General features: G+C 45.1%; 1 long non-coding RNA gene across 2 annotated transcripts in view; it reads left to right on the top strand.

Annotated features, from left to right (window-relative positions):
* LOC147709433 (uncharacterized) overlaps positions 1 to 16,366 on the top strand; it is a 90,031-nt gene that overhangs the window by 58,846 nt on the left and 14,819 nt on the right. Inside the window, exon 3 of one of the 2 annotated variants that reach the window (XR_015296550.1) lies at positions 1,958 to 2,240. The exons of the other annotated variant lie outside the window; for it this stretch is intronic. This is a non-coding gene — a long non-coding RNA (uncharacterized LOC147709433). Of the gene's footprint in view, positions 1 to 1,957; positions 2,241 to 16,366 lie in introns of those variants that run through there. 2 annotated transcript variants of the gene reach the window in all.

Below are 16,366 nucleotides of genomic sequence, written 5' to 3'. Positions count from 1 at the left end.
TATTTGTATGTACTGCTTATAGTGACCCACGATGTAAATGGTTGAAACCAGTATGCTCCAGACTTAATACCCGAGTGAGTAGCGAAGCTTTGTACATTCTGAGAACAAATACTGCTGAATGGCTATCCATTGGAATGGCTAAATTTCTTGGATGGGCTTGGCTAATCAGGATCAAGTCAGTTCGAAACTTATCGTCTTGAATAATTTTGAATAGTATGCTTTTGCATTATACTATGGTCTGACCAGAATTGATGTCCAGTTTTCTTTCATATACAAATGTATTTTTGTACGTTTTTCTTTTTATATTTCTAGTAATTTTTCCTTCTTGACGTCTATAAATGTATGTTTAATTGGGAATTTTTATCTAACTAATTACTGTTACTCTTTATTTGCTTGTTAGTATTGATTTGATATTTTAAGATTCTGTTAAATTAATTTGTACTGTTTGTTTTGTATGTGTGTCTTTTATGAATAACAATTCGCAATAAAGACGTTAAAAACTGAAATATTTTTGTCCACCCTAAGCGTGGAAGGGTATTCTCAGATGTGAGACCCTTGCTCATTGCACCATCAGGATTCAAGCAAACCGGGCCGAAGACGGCTGTAATGCCAGAAACCGGTCCCCGGGAGCTTGTTTCCTTCCCAGTGTAAGAATTGGCTTCTGTAGTTTGGTTTGTCCTGTTCCCATCATGCACTGGGACAGGAACAGACTAATTTGCATACAGCCAGGTTCTGAAACTGGGATGGTGCAGTGAGCTAAAAAACGGTGTTGGATCTAGCCCTGATCTTTTGACTGGGTGAGAGCTTTCTGCTTAATTCAGAGACTCTGTCCCTCACCACCCCTTTTTGTAAATATTTTTGTCCACCCTAAGCGTGGAAGGGTATTCTCAGATGTGAGACCCTTGCTCATTGCACCATCAGGATTCAAGCAAACCGGGCCGAAGACGGCTGTAATGCCAGAAACCGGTCCCCGGGAGCTTGTTTCCTTCCCAGTGTAAGAATTGGCTTCTGTAGTTTGGTTTGTCCTGTTCCCATCATGCACTGGGACAGGAACAGACTAATTTGCATACAGCCAGGTTCTGAAACTGGGATGGTGCAGTGAGCTAAAAAACGGTGTTGGATCTAGCCCTGATCTTTTGACTGGGTGAGAGCTTTCTGCTTAATTCAGAGACTCTGTCCCTCACCACCCCTTTTTGTAAATATTTATAAATGTGTCAGCAAAACCTTAAATTAAATACAATGTTGAAATGTATCTGCATTTTATGTTGTTTTACAAATTATTTCTCTTTCAGCAGCTGACAATGGACCATGTTAATTCGTTTTTTTTCCCAAATGCAGAATGTATAATCTTGTGTGCATAAGTTAGTTGCCCCTTTCTAAATAAGTGCCCATATTTTAAATGTCTTGCCTTTAGCTGAATTAGTTGGACAAAAGTCTTTTTAAAAACTGGAGCTTTTTAATTGGCAGTACACTGTAACAGAATTGTTTTTTTTAAAATGCTAGCTTTCGTTGGTTGGCACACCAAGGCCTGAGAACAGGCAAAGATATTTGTTTGTCGACCTTGGCAGACCGGCTGGTTTGTGCAGACGAGTTTTTTTTTTTTTTCCTTTGCTCTGCAGGTTTCGATCACGTCCCTGTTGGTTATGATTGGCTACAATCCAATTTTCTTCCGCGGATGGCTTGTTTATTTAAGGGAGGGGCTGGCTTAGAGAGGCTCATCATATGGCAGTGTTTCAAGTAGCTTCATACTGTAGCATGGCTCCTGCTCTGAAGGGAGGGTCTGGCTTAGTGAGGATTAGGGTATGTTAGGCCCTGCGCAATGTTATTAAAAGTTAAATTTTGAATGTTTTTAATTAATTAGGATATTTTCTTTTCAATAATGAAAGGCACCCGGGGTGCTTTTTAAATGGAAAATTTTATTTTGCAAGAATAATGATACTTGTTCTCTTGTTCCTAGGATTGCTGAGTTGTGGTTGTGCGTGGGTCCGTCCCCCTTCCACTTCTTTTCTTGTTTTAGCTTTTTACTTTCATGTTTTTATATTAGTTTATTGTTTTTGGATGATGGAACCAGACCAGACCAGACCAGACCAGACCGGAAGGGTGATGGATGGCCGCATCGGAGGAAGTGTCCGGATACCGAGGATGCAGGATGGTGGCCTACACTGAAGAATTTGGACTGAGTTACATAATTCCTTGGCCTGCATTTTTTTGTTGCCATCACTACGAGCAGGCCCCACTTTAAAAAAAAAAAAAAACCACAAACATGTTTTATTTGTGACAGAATTATACATGTATTTTGATGCATAATCCCTTGGACAAGCAGGCCCCACTTTTAAAGCAAAAAACATGTCACCTATTATAGTTTTTCTGTTTTCTTCAAAACAGTTTTTGCCAATGAAGGACTTTTTTTTTTTGAATGGTGATGCACACATGTGTTTCACAGTGTGATTTAAAATGGTTGTTTTGTTGTTCAAAGCTTGATGTTACACCAGCTATCTTGTAGAAATGGGGTTGTTTTTTTTTTTTTTTTTACTGTTCTTACATTTTCGCCTTGATTGATCAAAGGGTGGTTACCTTAGACTTTGTATTGTTCTGGGTGGTGTGTCTTTTAGTATGATTATGTATTGATGTTTGCCCAAACCTTGACACAGTTTGTCATGTTTACTTCTCAGATTTCACTTTAAATTGACATATGTCAGTAGGTAGGCCTCATTTAGGCCCATTGTTATTTTCATCCCACAAACTAGCTCCTACACCAATAGTTTCATGAGTCATCATTAGCTTAAGTTGCCTATAGTAGGTAGGGCTCATTTAGGCCCTTTGTTGTTTTCTTATTAGAAGTTGAAACACATTTAGTTCTTAAGTTGACAATAGTAGGTAGGCCTCATTTAGGCTTAAGTTGTCCGAAGTAGGCCCCATTTAGGCCCCTTGCTGTTTTCATTCAACACATAAGTCCCTACATCACTAGATTTCACCAGTTATCATTAGAAGTTGAGGCACATTTAGTTTGAAGATGCTTTGGTTAGTTTCTGTTGTTATCAGATCCAATCTCAGATATGTTTCAGCATTCAAGTCAAGGGTGCTTTGATTTGTTTTTAGGTTTGTATTCCCTACAATTGAGTTTCAGGTGGAATTTCCTTGAGTTGTTATTGTTTTTAGGGAGTTTTTTAGGTTTTGATTTGTTGATAGATTGTGTTGATGTTTGTTTATCTGGATGTTATTGTTTATAAGATGTTCGCAAGATAAGGATCTAAGGGTGGATGGCAGAGTTATTTAGCAGTGATATAGATCTTAATCTTGCTCACATCTAGGATAGGTATTTTTAGCCTATGTTGGATAGATTATGTTGATGTTTGTTTAGATGGTTGTTGTTGTTTACTGATGCTCGCAAGATAAGGATCTAGGGGTGCAATGTAATGGCAGAGTTTTTGGCTTTATTTAGCAGTGATATAGATCATTAATCTTGCTCGCATCTAGTATAGGTATTCATAGCCTGTGTTGGCCCTTTTAAGCCCTTTTTCCAGATCTAGAAGAGGATAGCTGCTTAATATGCCTTTATTCTTGACTTTAACCTGTCTATTGCCTATTGGCTTTGACATATTAGACACATTGGTATGGTTTATGTAGGTATTCTGACAGAGCTAAGGAGCATTTCACCCCTTTCAGGCCTACAGGCCTAGAGCTAGAGGGACTCCATCTTGATGAAGCTGAGAGGCTTTTCAGGGCAAAGGCAAAGTTTATAGTTAAAGCTGTTGTTCGCTTGGAGAGAACCGGTTCAGGCTGGCCCCTATCGAAGGAATGTATTTTTCTCCACTCCGAAGACACAACTTCAGGCTGGCCAGCTGGGAACGCGTCCTTGGTACGGGGAGGTACAAGAATTTGGTGGACGGCAGGTTACTGGCCGTAACTTTCCATGAAAGGACAAGCTTCCATATTAGTGAGCTACAGGAGAGGAGGAGTGTTCAGTTCAGTTTAGTGTTCAGTTCAGTTTGGTGTTCAGTCCAGCGTGGTGCTTAGAACAGCTTGGAGCACAGAACAGCTTGCAGAGAGAGAGAGGATGTCTGCTGGAGCTGCAGAATAGAGTGCAGTTCTTGAATGGAGAAAGAAGGCAGACGATTGCTGAAGATGAGGAGAGAGAAAGCAGTGCAGAGAGCATCAAAGAAGGCTGTCATCTGGAGCAACTGAACCAGAGGCGTGGTGATGTGGTGAAGGAGGGAGAGACAGAGAGAGCCCTAATCCCACCAGAGGCAGAGAGAGAAATCTTCCTTCTAATAGGTGAGGTAGTCTGAATTAGTTACACTTACACTTTATGTCTAATCTTTTCCCTTTCAGCGGAGTGTTCCTGTTATGTTTAATCCTTCTCTTTCAGAGGTGTGTTCTACCTATAGTCTTTGTCAGTTCTGTGTAAAGGTTTATATTGTACTAATAATAAATGATCCCATTAATTAGTGAATTAGTGAATTAGTGTGCATGAGTTCTTTTATGATAAAGTTATCCTGGCTTCAAGCCAGTTGCTGTTGAGCCACTGATGGATCAAAAAGGGGGTAGGAGCGCTTAAATCAAGAAATAACTCAGTCACATAGTGTGTATATCTTTATCCCCATACAGTGAGGGTAATCGCTCCTGGTAGGTATTACTGTTTGAACAGATGCTACCCCTGATCAGGTAAGTAATAGTGAGGGAGAGAGGAGACTTGCAACCAAGGGACTAAGTTAGTACACCATCCCATAATATTATTGTAGTAGCAGACCCTTAGTGAAGAGACTTCCCAATATATATATATATATATGTATAGGTGTTCATAGGAATGTGGTCGTCGTTGATATGCGGCGTTAGTGAGAACGTTGGGTGGGAGACCAACGCTTATACCCACTGGATTGTGGCTTGAATAAGTGAGAACGCCAGGGAGGATACTGGCGTGTAGTTTCGCAGGATTGCGAACAGTTTGGAAAAGGGAGCATTGGGTTCTGCAGGCCCGTGTGTAGACGCACCGGATTGTGTGTCATATCTGCCCTAGGGTAGAACGGTCTGGGTCAGGGTGGCCGCGAGACCAACTGATGTGAATAAGTGTGGTGTAGGGTATGGATATCCCTAGTAATCAGTGAGTATTCTTAGTATCCCTATAGATTTAGTGGTGTTTTTAATAATATGAGCTTGTATATTGCGAGTTCCCCATCCTCAGGTAGGTACCAGGTGCCTGGATAGTTGGTCCTGAGGAGGGAAGGTGATTACGTTCTGGCTGGGTTGGAGGGGCCCCTAGGGGCTGATCCCACCTACTCAGAAAATCCAGCCATTACACTGGTGGAGTTCCCACTCGTGGTTGGATGATCGGGACCTGCTTAGGGAATCCGCCAGGAGGTTGGACAACCCCGGAAGATGAACTGCGGTGATTTGGATTTGATGATTGATGGACCAGTCCCAAATCGCCTCTGCCAGGCGGGATAACACCGGAGACTTCGTTCCGCCCTGCTTGTTTATATAATGCATGCAGGTCGTGTTGTCCGTCTGTATGAGAACTGACTCTCCCTGCAGCACTGGTTGAAATGATTTCAGGGCCAAAAAGATAGCCATAAGCTCCAACTTGTTGATGTGCCAGGTCTTTTGATGGAAAGTCCATTTCCCTTTCACGGACAGGTCTTGGAGGTGAGCTCCCCAGCCCTCCAGGGAGGCATCCGTCGTTAGTGTCAGATCTGGGGTGTTGGACAGAAAAGACGTGCCTGCCGCTAGCTGGTGTGGTTGTGCCCACCATTTGAGCGCCTTCTTCATGGGAATGGTGATGGAGACCTGGTCGTTGAAGGAACCGGTGACTTGACGCCACTGTTTGTCCAGAGCCTGTTGGATAGGTCGTGCTCGTAGTCGGCAATGAGGGACAAGAGCGATGCATGACGAAGCCATCCCTAGAAAAGACTTCAACAAGCGGACTGAAACGCACTTCTTTGCGAGAAGTAGCGAAACTAGTCGGAGGATCCTCTGCTGACGTTCCCGGGAGACAAATGCCTTGGCTAGTTTGGTGTCCAGCGTTGCTCCTAGGAAATCCTTGCAAGTTGTTGGCTGAAATTGAGATTTCTCCAGATTGATGGACAGACCCAAGGAACGGAATACTGTCTGACAGACTGCAGTATGGTGTAGAAGTTGTGCGCGGGATTGTGATTTCAGGAGGCAGTCGTCGAGATATGGGAATATCTGTATGCCTTGGAGACGAAGAAAAGCCATGACCGGAGCCAACATTTTTGTAAAGACTCGGGGGGCTGAACGGAGGCCAAATGGAAGGACCCTGAATTGGAAATGAAGGTGCCCCACCTTGAAGCGCAGGAACTTGCGATGAGCCGCTAGAATTGGGACATGGAAGTAGGCGTCTCGGAGATCGATGGTAGTCATGAAATCTCCGACTGAGAGCAAACGCAAGATCTCTGTAAGCGTTAGCATACGGAAGGTCTGATCCTTGAGATAATGATTGAGTGCTCTCAAGTCCAGTATTGGTCTCCATTCTCCGTTCTTTTTGATGACAAGGAAAAAACGGGAATAAAACCCCTTCCCCCTCTGCGACTTTGGCACAACTTCCACCGCACCTTTTTGAATGAGAAGGCGAACCTGATGAAATAGTTCTTTGAGGTGCGGAGGTGACGGTCCGGAAGGTGGCGTTGGAGGAGGTACCTCGACAAATTCCAATGCATGGCCTCTCTTCACAATGTCGAGTGCCCAACGGTCCGTAGTAATGGAGGACCATTGAGAACCAAACAGAGAGATTTGACCTCCAATTCTCCGTTCGATAGAGAAGTCATTGACGTTTGCTGGATTTTCCTCTGAAATTAGACTTCCCTCTGTAATTTCTGGCAGGTTGCTGACGGGAAGACTGCTGGCGGTTACCGGTGAAACGCTGGTTACCTTGGTTGAAGGACCGATATTGACTGCTTCCTCCACGAAAAGTGGATGTAGTGCCACGTCCTCGAGCACCCCGAAAGGGCGGCTTCTTAAACTGAAGGGTACCCAAAGCACGTGCAGTGTCCGTGTCCTTTTTAATGGATTGTAGCGCTTCATCAATATGCGCTCCAAATAATGACTCGCCGTCATATGGCATATCTAGGATTCGTGCCTGAACTTCCTGTCGAAATGAAGTTGAGCGTAACCAACCCTGGCGACGCAGGACGGCCGCTCCAGCGAGCTGGCGAAAACCAGTGCAGGCTACATCCACTGCGCAATCTATAAGTTCTTCTGCCGTCCTTTCTCCTTCTTGCAGAATTTTCTGTGCTTCTGCCTTGGAAGCATCTGGGAGTAACGGTACATAGGCGGACATGTCAGCCCAAGCCTGACGGTCATAACGGCCTAATATGGCCATTGCATTAGCTACTCAAACTGTTGTAGAGGACATGGAGGAAAATTTTCGCCCAATAGCATCTAGGCGACGGCCCTCACGGTCCGGAGGAGCAGTGATTGTAGACGCCGGATTTTTTGAACCACGTTGAGCTGCCTGCGTGACGACAGAGTCGGGCTTAGGTTGACCTGTAAGGCATGCTGGAGATCCTACAGGAGCTTTGTATTTCTTCTCTAACCTCGGCAGTTGTGCTGGCAGAGAGTTTGGCGTCTTCATTATTTTCTCCCCTTCAGACAAGATGAAATCTATAATCGGGACTGTGTGGATCTGTTTCAATGGCTGGTTCTTGAAATCGTATAGGAAGCAATCTTCCTCTCGGTGTGCTCGTGGCAATTTGAATCGCTGCGCTGCCCTGTCCATTAACTGGTGGAAGCCCGCGATGTCTACTGGAGGAGAATCCGCTGTTGGCACCTGAGAAGGAGATGGTGTTTGAGCACGATAGTCATCCCACTCCGCCAAATGTTCTTCACCATCCTCATCTACTTCAGAAACTTAACCATCCTCACGCTCTGGAGGATTCTCGTCATCATCATCCTCCGGATAAATGGTAGTGTGAACACGAACCGAGGTAGTTCGGTGAACAGTTACAGGCGACGCTGGTTGAGGAGGAGCCATAACCGGGTTAGAAACTGGATTCAGCACCGATGGAACCGTTGTAACTTGTGGCGTTGGTGGGAAACGCCGATTGTAATCTTCCAACATACTTTGGAGGTTTGATATCATTGATATAGGCAACATCGCAGTTGGAACTTGAGGGTGAGTCGTTTGATGTTGGCCATACTGATCTTCCTCGTCGTTACTGAATTCTTGGCACTTAATATTTAGATCTGAAAGACTGTGCGCTTGGTCATCAGACTCTTGATCAGAATCAGTAGCAAACAGTGGAGATGGAGGAATAATCATCTCTTGCTCTGTAAAAGTCTCGAATTGTGGTTTGCTGGACTGTAAAGGCAATAGAGGCATTGTAGCAAATGAAGAGGCCGGCGTCGAAATTGTGTCCTGCGTACGCGTCGACGGCATGACATCAATTGACTTCTGCGATGGGACCGTCTTGGATGCCATCGTCGACGAGGAGACCGTCGACGGAGCAGTCTTCATTGGTATCGTCGGAGCCATCGTCGACGGAGCCTTCACTTTCAATGTCTTCGTCGACGGAGTCATCGTCGACGGAGTCATCGTCGACGGAGCGGTCGTCGACGGAGCGGTCGTCGACGGAGCAGATGGCACAGGCCCCCTCGTCGACGGGACAGACGTCGACGGTGTGCTCATCGACGAGGGCGTCGACGGAGTCAAAACCTTCACACTTCTAGTCGACGACGACCGGGTCGTCGACGAGTGACTTTTCTTCGTCGTCGAAGATGAAATAGGAATCACAGAAGACACGGTCTTAGAACTGAGAATCACTCTCATCGACGATGAAGACGTCGACGCTAAAGCTGACGACGATCCAGAGGCCAGCGTCGTCGTGACTGTCGTCGTCGATTTGGAACCAGAGACAGCCATTCTCGTCGACGGAGCTGAAACTACTGTCGTCGACGGAAAATCCGTTTTCCTCACAGAAAAACTGGACTTTGAAGCAGAAGGAGCCTGAGAGCTTTGTCTCGTGGGCCCAGACGTGGTAGGTAAAGGTGAAGACACCGCAGGGGTCAAAGCGAGGGAAACTTTCCTCTTTTTAAGAAATGGTGAAGGCACCTCCTGCACACTACCACGTTTAGAAGCTGCTTTAGAACGGCCTGACCCAAGACTTTCAGCGTCAGAAAGTACATTGTCTTTGTCCTTAAGCCTCTGAAGCCAGACAAGTAAACGGCCTTCTCTGTCCTTTTGAGTTTTCTCTGAGAATTTTCTACAGAGTTTACAGGTGCCCACATCATGGTCCGGGTAAAGGCAGTAAATACACTTACTGTGTGGGTCGTCATGAAATAATCTCAGCTTTCCACAGGAGGAACAAGCTCTGAAGAGAGACTTCTTACTTGAAGACATTTTGGAGAAACTGGAACACTTGAAGAAAGAAAACTGAGCAGAGCTCAGGGAGACTCCCTTACACACGACGTGCGGTAGAAAATCTGAGGGCTTGAGCTCTGAGGAGAAGGTTCTAGAGGGCTGCTGACGCCTGATTGGCTGCAGTTTGGACTAACATAATGACAAGGATAGGCTGCATTGGAATTTCTCTATCCCCATGCATTCCTATGGGGAAATCTTTGGTTAGGTACCAGATGCTTCTTGTATGCATTTTTTGGGTTTTTCCTTATTATGTATATATTTATGTATTACATATTATTATATATTAGTATTTATTGCTATTTTATTTACCGTGGGACTCCCACTCCGACGACGGGGAATATTCAAGCATGTGAATCTATGAAAGACACCCAAATACTGGAGAAACACTGTTATGCTTTTGACTGTGAATGGAAAAGACTTATGAGGACTCAGATATAGTGCCCTAATCTTACACACAAGCTTTTATCACATGTTGAGTGGGATCCACAGTGCCACCTATTATATGTCACTTCTGGTGATGTCACTGTTCATGAAGTTACAAGGATCAAAGAGTATACACTGTGGTTGCAGCAACTCTGCAAATGTGGAAGTTGAAATCTCTGGCTGGGCTCATGGCCCAGAAGACACGAGCTGCATCTGTGGCACAGAGGATTTAGGCATAGTTGTGTGTGTTCTCCTCATGCATATACCAAGAATGAGTGCTTCCCTGCATTTATTGATGCTTGCTTCTACTGAAGAAGTAGCAGGGTTCAGATTTTAAAGAGAAGTCATGATTTTAACTATTGCATGGTCTCATGGTGGGGTTCTCTGTTTACCATACATATAATTCCTGTTTCCTGAGCACCAGAACTTGCTTTTCTGATCAGGAAGAGGAAGGCCTTTTGAAGTGCCCAGGACAGGACTCTTAGGGCACCGCCTTTCAGGTATTATTCTACGATTAATAACCCTCAGCAACAGTGATGCTAAAGAGAAGAATGGCCTTGGTCATTTTGTTATTACAGTGTTTCAGTCAATTCTGCTATTGATGGCCCACGAGGAACATGGCGGCGGGCTGAGAGCCGGTCGCGGACGCACCTAGGAATCCCTGAAGACTGAATGGGGAAAGACCGAGTATTGCGCGAGAAAAGATTTCATAGTCTTATGTCCCCTGCTTTGAGGTGAGATGTGATTACTGCGCCGTGAAAGGATCCCGCGCATCTTTCAAATCGGTTTCGTTTGCTTTCTCTCCTACGAGGTGACGGCTGGCTCAGACACGCGAGGAAGAGGTCGGCGCTAGGACCTGCGCCCACCTGTGTCACTGCTCACGCTGGAAGAACGCCGGCGGTGTCTGTGGAGCAGATTTCGCTCCGTTCTATTTCAACTTAAACTAAGAGGACCGGCGTATAATGTTTATAAACAACCTTGCAAGGCTGTGGCTGGGAAGAAGCTCTACTTATTTGCGGTAAGGTGGGGGAAGAAGGGGGATTCAGCAGCAAATCACTTGTTTTCTTCTGGGAGGCAGGACTGTATGGAGCAAGCGCAGACTGAGGCTCCAGCTGTTAAAAATAACTTTGCACATTTAAATATACTACCAGTGCAGAAGCTGGCTTTAGTGAAACCTGTTGAGTCAGCAAAGAAGCCAATAGCAGCTGCATTAACCACTGCAGCCGAGCCTGTCACAGTAGATATAAACTTGAGTACAGCGAGAAAAAGAAATACCCCCCCAATAAAAAGGAACAGGTATCAGCTGAGATCCAGAGTAGAGCTAAAGGAAAGGGGTGCGTTGGAATTTGAAGAGAGGGAAAGACCTATGCCATTAACTCCCTGTAAAAGGAAAAACAAAAAAAACACTTTAGTAAAAAAATCTAAAGGAGTTACTCCCGATAAACAGGTGGTGAAGAGTACCCCTTCACTCAAATCTTATTTTTTAAGTTTTAGATCAGGCTATGAGTTCCGCCACGCTAATGGAGGATAGTACCAGCACTATATCTCTAAAAATCGTTTTGGGCCTCTGGAGAACTTGGGCAACTTGGGCAACATGGAAAGTGCTGGGTCATTGGTCCCCTTGAATGGGGAAGTGATATGTGAGGAAGTGGGGGGCGCAGAGACCCTGATATCGGCTGGTTTAGAGCATCAACAGGTTCAGCCGAATCCTCCTGAGTCTAAAAATCCAGGTATATCCCCTGTACCGTCTACTCCTGCCAATTTAAATAAAGCATCTTCTGGCGATAAAACGCAAGGAAAGCAGGACACCAGACCAAAGAGTCAGTCGGTAACAGCTAAACCTGTACAAAATAGCTCTAAGGGGGTTGGTGAGGGAACCAGGAGGCAGGATCTTAATAACGACAACCAATCAGACTCAGCTTCAGCTCTTACCACAACGAGAAGAGGTTCTGAAGAACTATGTGAGCAAGAGAATGATCGCTTGGGGGATCGCTTGGGGGATCTCTTTCGATCAATGAGAAGCGATATGATGTCAAAATTTGAGATATCAGAGACTAATCAAAAAACAATACATGACAGATTTGACCTTTTGGAATCTAAGTTAGAGGATGTTATTCTTCGCACTGGTAAACTGGAAACAGAAGTAGCAGCATTGAACAAAACCGTACATGGAAACTTAAAAGACATAGATACTTTGAAAGCCCAAAACAGAACATTGGCCATGGATGTTGAGAGATTCGAGACCCAGGCATGTAGGAATAACCTAAGGATTCTGAAAATACCAGAGGGGGAAGAGTTGGAGGATATAAAGGGATTTGTTTGCAAGCTCCTGAGAGAAGGCGTTTTAAAATATCGCCCAGATATAGACCTGGAAACCGAAATTCAAAGAGTGCATAGAGACCCTTATAAGAGACGCACAGACAGGAAAGCACCAAGGAAAATATTGGTACATTTTCAAACATTTAGTGTCAAGGAGCTCATTCTAGGGAGATGCCTGTCGAAAATAGACCTTCGGTATCGGTCCAGTCCATATCTTATCAGGTCTGATAGAGGAGCGAGAACTGCACAGAGACAATGGGAACTGGGCACCAGAATGCCAGACTTGAGGTCACTGGGTGCGCACGTGCAGATGAGGTTTCCTGCCTTGCTCAGAATTATGTGGAAGAATAGGACCTATAGTTTTTCACAGCCTGAAGAGGTAGATAATCTTTTAGGCCGTATGAGAAATGATCAGGAAGATCAATAAAGGGCAGATTTTGTTACTACTCTTAAAAATAATACAAAAAAGGGGGTAAAAAATAATAAAATTCAAATAAAATTAAGGATTAAATGAAGAATAGATCGAAGCACTGAAACACTAAATCACGGTAAAGGGAACACGACTTATTTAACGCTACACTTTTCACTCGCTATAATATATTTGATTCGGTCAGGGGATCCGCCTAGGTGCTCCGAAAGGTGAAACCATCGTCTGGTATGCTGGGGGGGTTCCTCAGGGGGGAGGGTGTTCACTGGGTGGAGGGAACAAAGGGAAAATGATAAAAAATAAAAAATCCTCATATATAGGTGAATATAGTTTGTATATAGCCATGGATGGATACGAGATGATAGTAGGCTTATGAGTAATCCATATAGGCTTAAAGTCCTGTCCTGGAATATTAATGGCTTGGGGGAAAAAAAGAAACAGAATAGGATTTGTGAATTTTTAAAAAACTCAGATGCACATCTTATAATGCTACAAGAAACCCATCTAGAGGCAGATATTTGCAGTTCTCTTTTTAAGAACTTAAGGTGGGTCCAGGAAATAATTTGCTCCAGGCAATCTGGTACCACAAGGGGAGTTTCCATCATAATTCGAGCAAATAGTGGGATAAGTTTGAAAAATACGAGACAGACCAATCAGGAAGATGGTTGGTAGCAGTAATACATATTCAAAACATCCCGTACACACTGGCTGTGTACTATGGTCCGAATGATGATAACCCGGGCCCACTATCTAAGCTAGCGACAGCATTATTAGGGTCAACTGGCCCGGTAATTTTGGGAGGCGATTTTAATCTGGTCTTTGATCAGAAGCTAGATAGAACCTCTAAAGCTAAATATCACGCTCCCTCAAAATCACTCGCTACCTTAGACGCTATAATGAAGGACTTCAGTCTTCTAGATGTATGGAGGAAAAAATACAGAACCTTACAAGGGTTTACTTTCTACAGCAAGAAATATAAGAATTATTCTAGGATTGACCACTTCTTAGTTGACCAGCATTTCCTCACAGACATCAATTACCTTTCCTTCACACCGATAGGGATGTCAGATCATGCAGTACTGGAAATGGTAATCGTATTGAATTTAAGTCCTTTAAAAATAAGATGGACCCTGGAGAGATCACTCTTATTAGATGACCAAGTAAAAACTAGAAGTTAAAGATAAAACTGCAGAATTTTTTATAATAAACTCAGGCACCTCCACCCCCCAGGTAGTGTGGGAGGCCTATAAAGCCTTTCTGAGAGGAGTCTTAGGCTCTTTAATGATTTATAAGAGAAAGAGTATGAAAGTAAAAAGAAAAGAAGACCTGGCGGCAATAACAAGAAAAGATCTTGAGTTACAAAACGCAATCTTAAACAACTCCAAGAGAGTTCATTTGATAGAGAAGGAACTCACTGAGCTACAACTTCTGCTTAAAGTCTGGGATGAGAAAACTCTTAAAGAAAAGTGGGAGACCAGTAGATTAAAGAATTTCGAATACGGAGAAAAATGTGGAGCCCTCCTAGCCTGGAAATCTAGAGAAGAGAGAACGAGGAACAATATTAAAGCCTTACTACAAAGACAGACAGGAGACCTGATAGAGGCAGATGCCGAGATTAGAGAGGAAGCAAGGTGCTTCATGAGAAGCCTCTACACGGAAGATAAAGACCCCAATGGGGATGATATAGAAACCTGGTTGCTATCGAAAAATTTACCTCAAATGTCAGAACTTGATAAAACATACCTGGAAAGTGAGATAACAGAAGGGGAAATACTAAACCAACTAAAGAAAATGAAACGGGGAAAAGCTGCAGGTTCATATGGGATGCCCATTGAGATCTACATGGACAACAAAGATCAGCTATTACCTACACTCAGGGCACTTTTTAACCTCTTATTAACTCACGGCTACTCTGTTCCCCCTTCTTGGGCCGAAGCCACTATAACGCTCATAGTAAAACTTAATAAAGACCCAAAGAGAAATGAGTCGTACAGACCAATTTCACTTTTAAATACAGATATGAAAATCTACTCCGGAATCCTAGCTACCAGATTATCGAAGATTATAAAATCTATAATCCACCCTGATCAAAGAGGTTTTATTCCAGGGAGACAGCTAAACGAATTAACATTCCAAGTGATAGGGGCTATAGATTATGCTAACGATAAAGACCTCCCGTTGGCCTTGGTTGCGATAGATGCGGCTAAGGCTTTTGATCAGGTCAACTGGAAATATTTATGGGCTACAATGTCGACATTTGGGTTCCCCCTAACCTTTATTAAGGCTGTCAAATCATTGTATCATAACCCAAAGGCAAAAGTTTTGGTAAATGGAATATTATCTGATTGGTTTGATGTATCTCGAGGCACCAGACAGGGTTGCCCTTTATCCCCTCTTTTGTTTGATGTCTACATGGAGCCTTTTGTTTGCGGAATTAGAGACGATAATATAATTCAACCTTTTAAGCTTGGCAATATGTTATTAAAAACTGCCCTGGGAGGAGCCAAGATGGCGACCGAAGCAGACCTGTAGGCTCCCGGCTCCTTCAGCCTGCTACCGCCGCACCGTGATCCTGGCATAAATCCTGATGCAATTCACTACTGGATGAAGTGCGGCGCGGCGCTGATTCCAGCGGTGTGTTCCTGGTCTCTCGACCTGCCCGGCGGCCGGAGATAGCCGCGGTACTGCCTGCAGCCCGGGAGCCCGCCTGCACAAAAGCTCTCTGCCGTTCCCCGGAGACCTGATGGCGGCCAGGATGCCTGATCGGCGCTGACGACCTGAGCACCGGTGGGGACCTCGCGATGCACTGTCTGTGCTGCGACGCTTATGGCGATTTGCAAACGGAGGCCAGGAGCGAGCGCTTGTTGAGCTGAGGCACCCTATAGCACCGGATCCTTTGTTTGGGGCAGGTACGAACGGAGAGTGTTGCACGGCCATGTTTGATAGCCTATGCTTGCCTGACCCCACGCCTCACTACCCCCCTTTGGTACGGGGCGCCTCTCCGCGCTGTGTGCCTCACTGGTGCTGTACTTCGTAATGCTGTAGCCCCGCAAGGACGCTCGCCTGTGCCACGATTATCCTGCGATTTCCCCGGACTTTCGCCATGATGTCTTTGTTTGAGGCTCCGAGGCGTGGGGGAGAGCGCCCGTCCCTGTCGCTGGCCTGTGTTGCCCCGCCTGTGATGGGGTCCGATTCCCGAATACCTTCCTTGGGAAGTGAGAGCCGGGGGCTTCAGCCTGCACTTTCCCTCAAAATCCTCCTGACTGCCCTGCATGACCTCCGCGCTGATATGCGCCAAGGCTGCCAAGTGCTGCGAAAGAAGCTGGACGACATGGCGTCGTCGCTGCGGCGGGACTGCGATGTACTGACCCCGCCAAATCTACCCTCATCTCAGCCGGAGCTTCATGGCGATAAAGTGCTTCCTTCTGCCAACTGGACAAAGGTGCCCGCTCCCGAATTTACTGATGCCCGAGATTGTCCGCCTGCTGCCTCTATCTGGGATACTTTGTTTCTCCTTTCACCGGAGAGTGCAACATTGTTGGAATACTCATCGCGAGTGCCTTGGGACATGTCTCAGGCATTGTCGACCTCGTCACCGGCCCCTGGGTTGTGCCCTCCGACCTTGTATCCGAAGGACTCGTACGCTCTGCAGGTTCCTGGGGAACTCACTACTACAGTTGATGGAGTTACTGTTGGCTCTCGACGGCCATTTTGTGTTCCTGCGACACTCTCACTCTCTCTGTGGCCGTATTGTCACACTGCTTCGCTGTGGCTCTGCCTGGTGGGATTCCGACGTTCGGGACAGGGCTGATGACTCTTCCCTT

The sequence above is a fragment of the Lissotriton vulgaris genome, chromosome 6, assembly GCF_964263255.1.
Source record: "Lissotriton vulgaris chromosome 6, aLisVul1.2, whole genome shotgun sequence".
NCBI lineage: Eukaryota > Metazoa > Chordata > Amphibia > Caudata > Salamandridae > Lissotriton > Lissotriton vulgaris.
The sequence above is the reverse complement of the archived record's forward strand: the minus strand, read 5'-3'. Positions and strand labels throughout refer to the sequence as shown.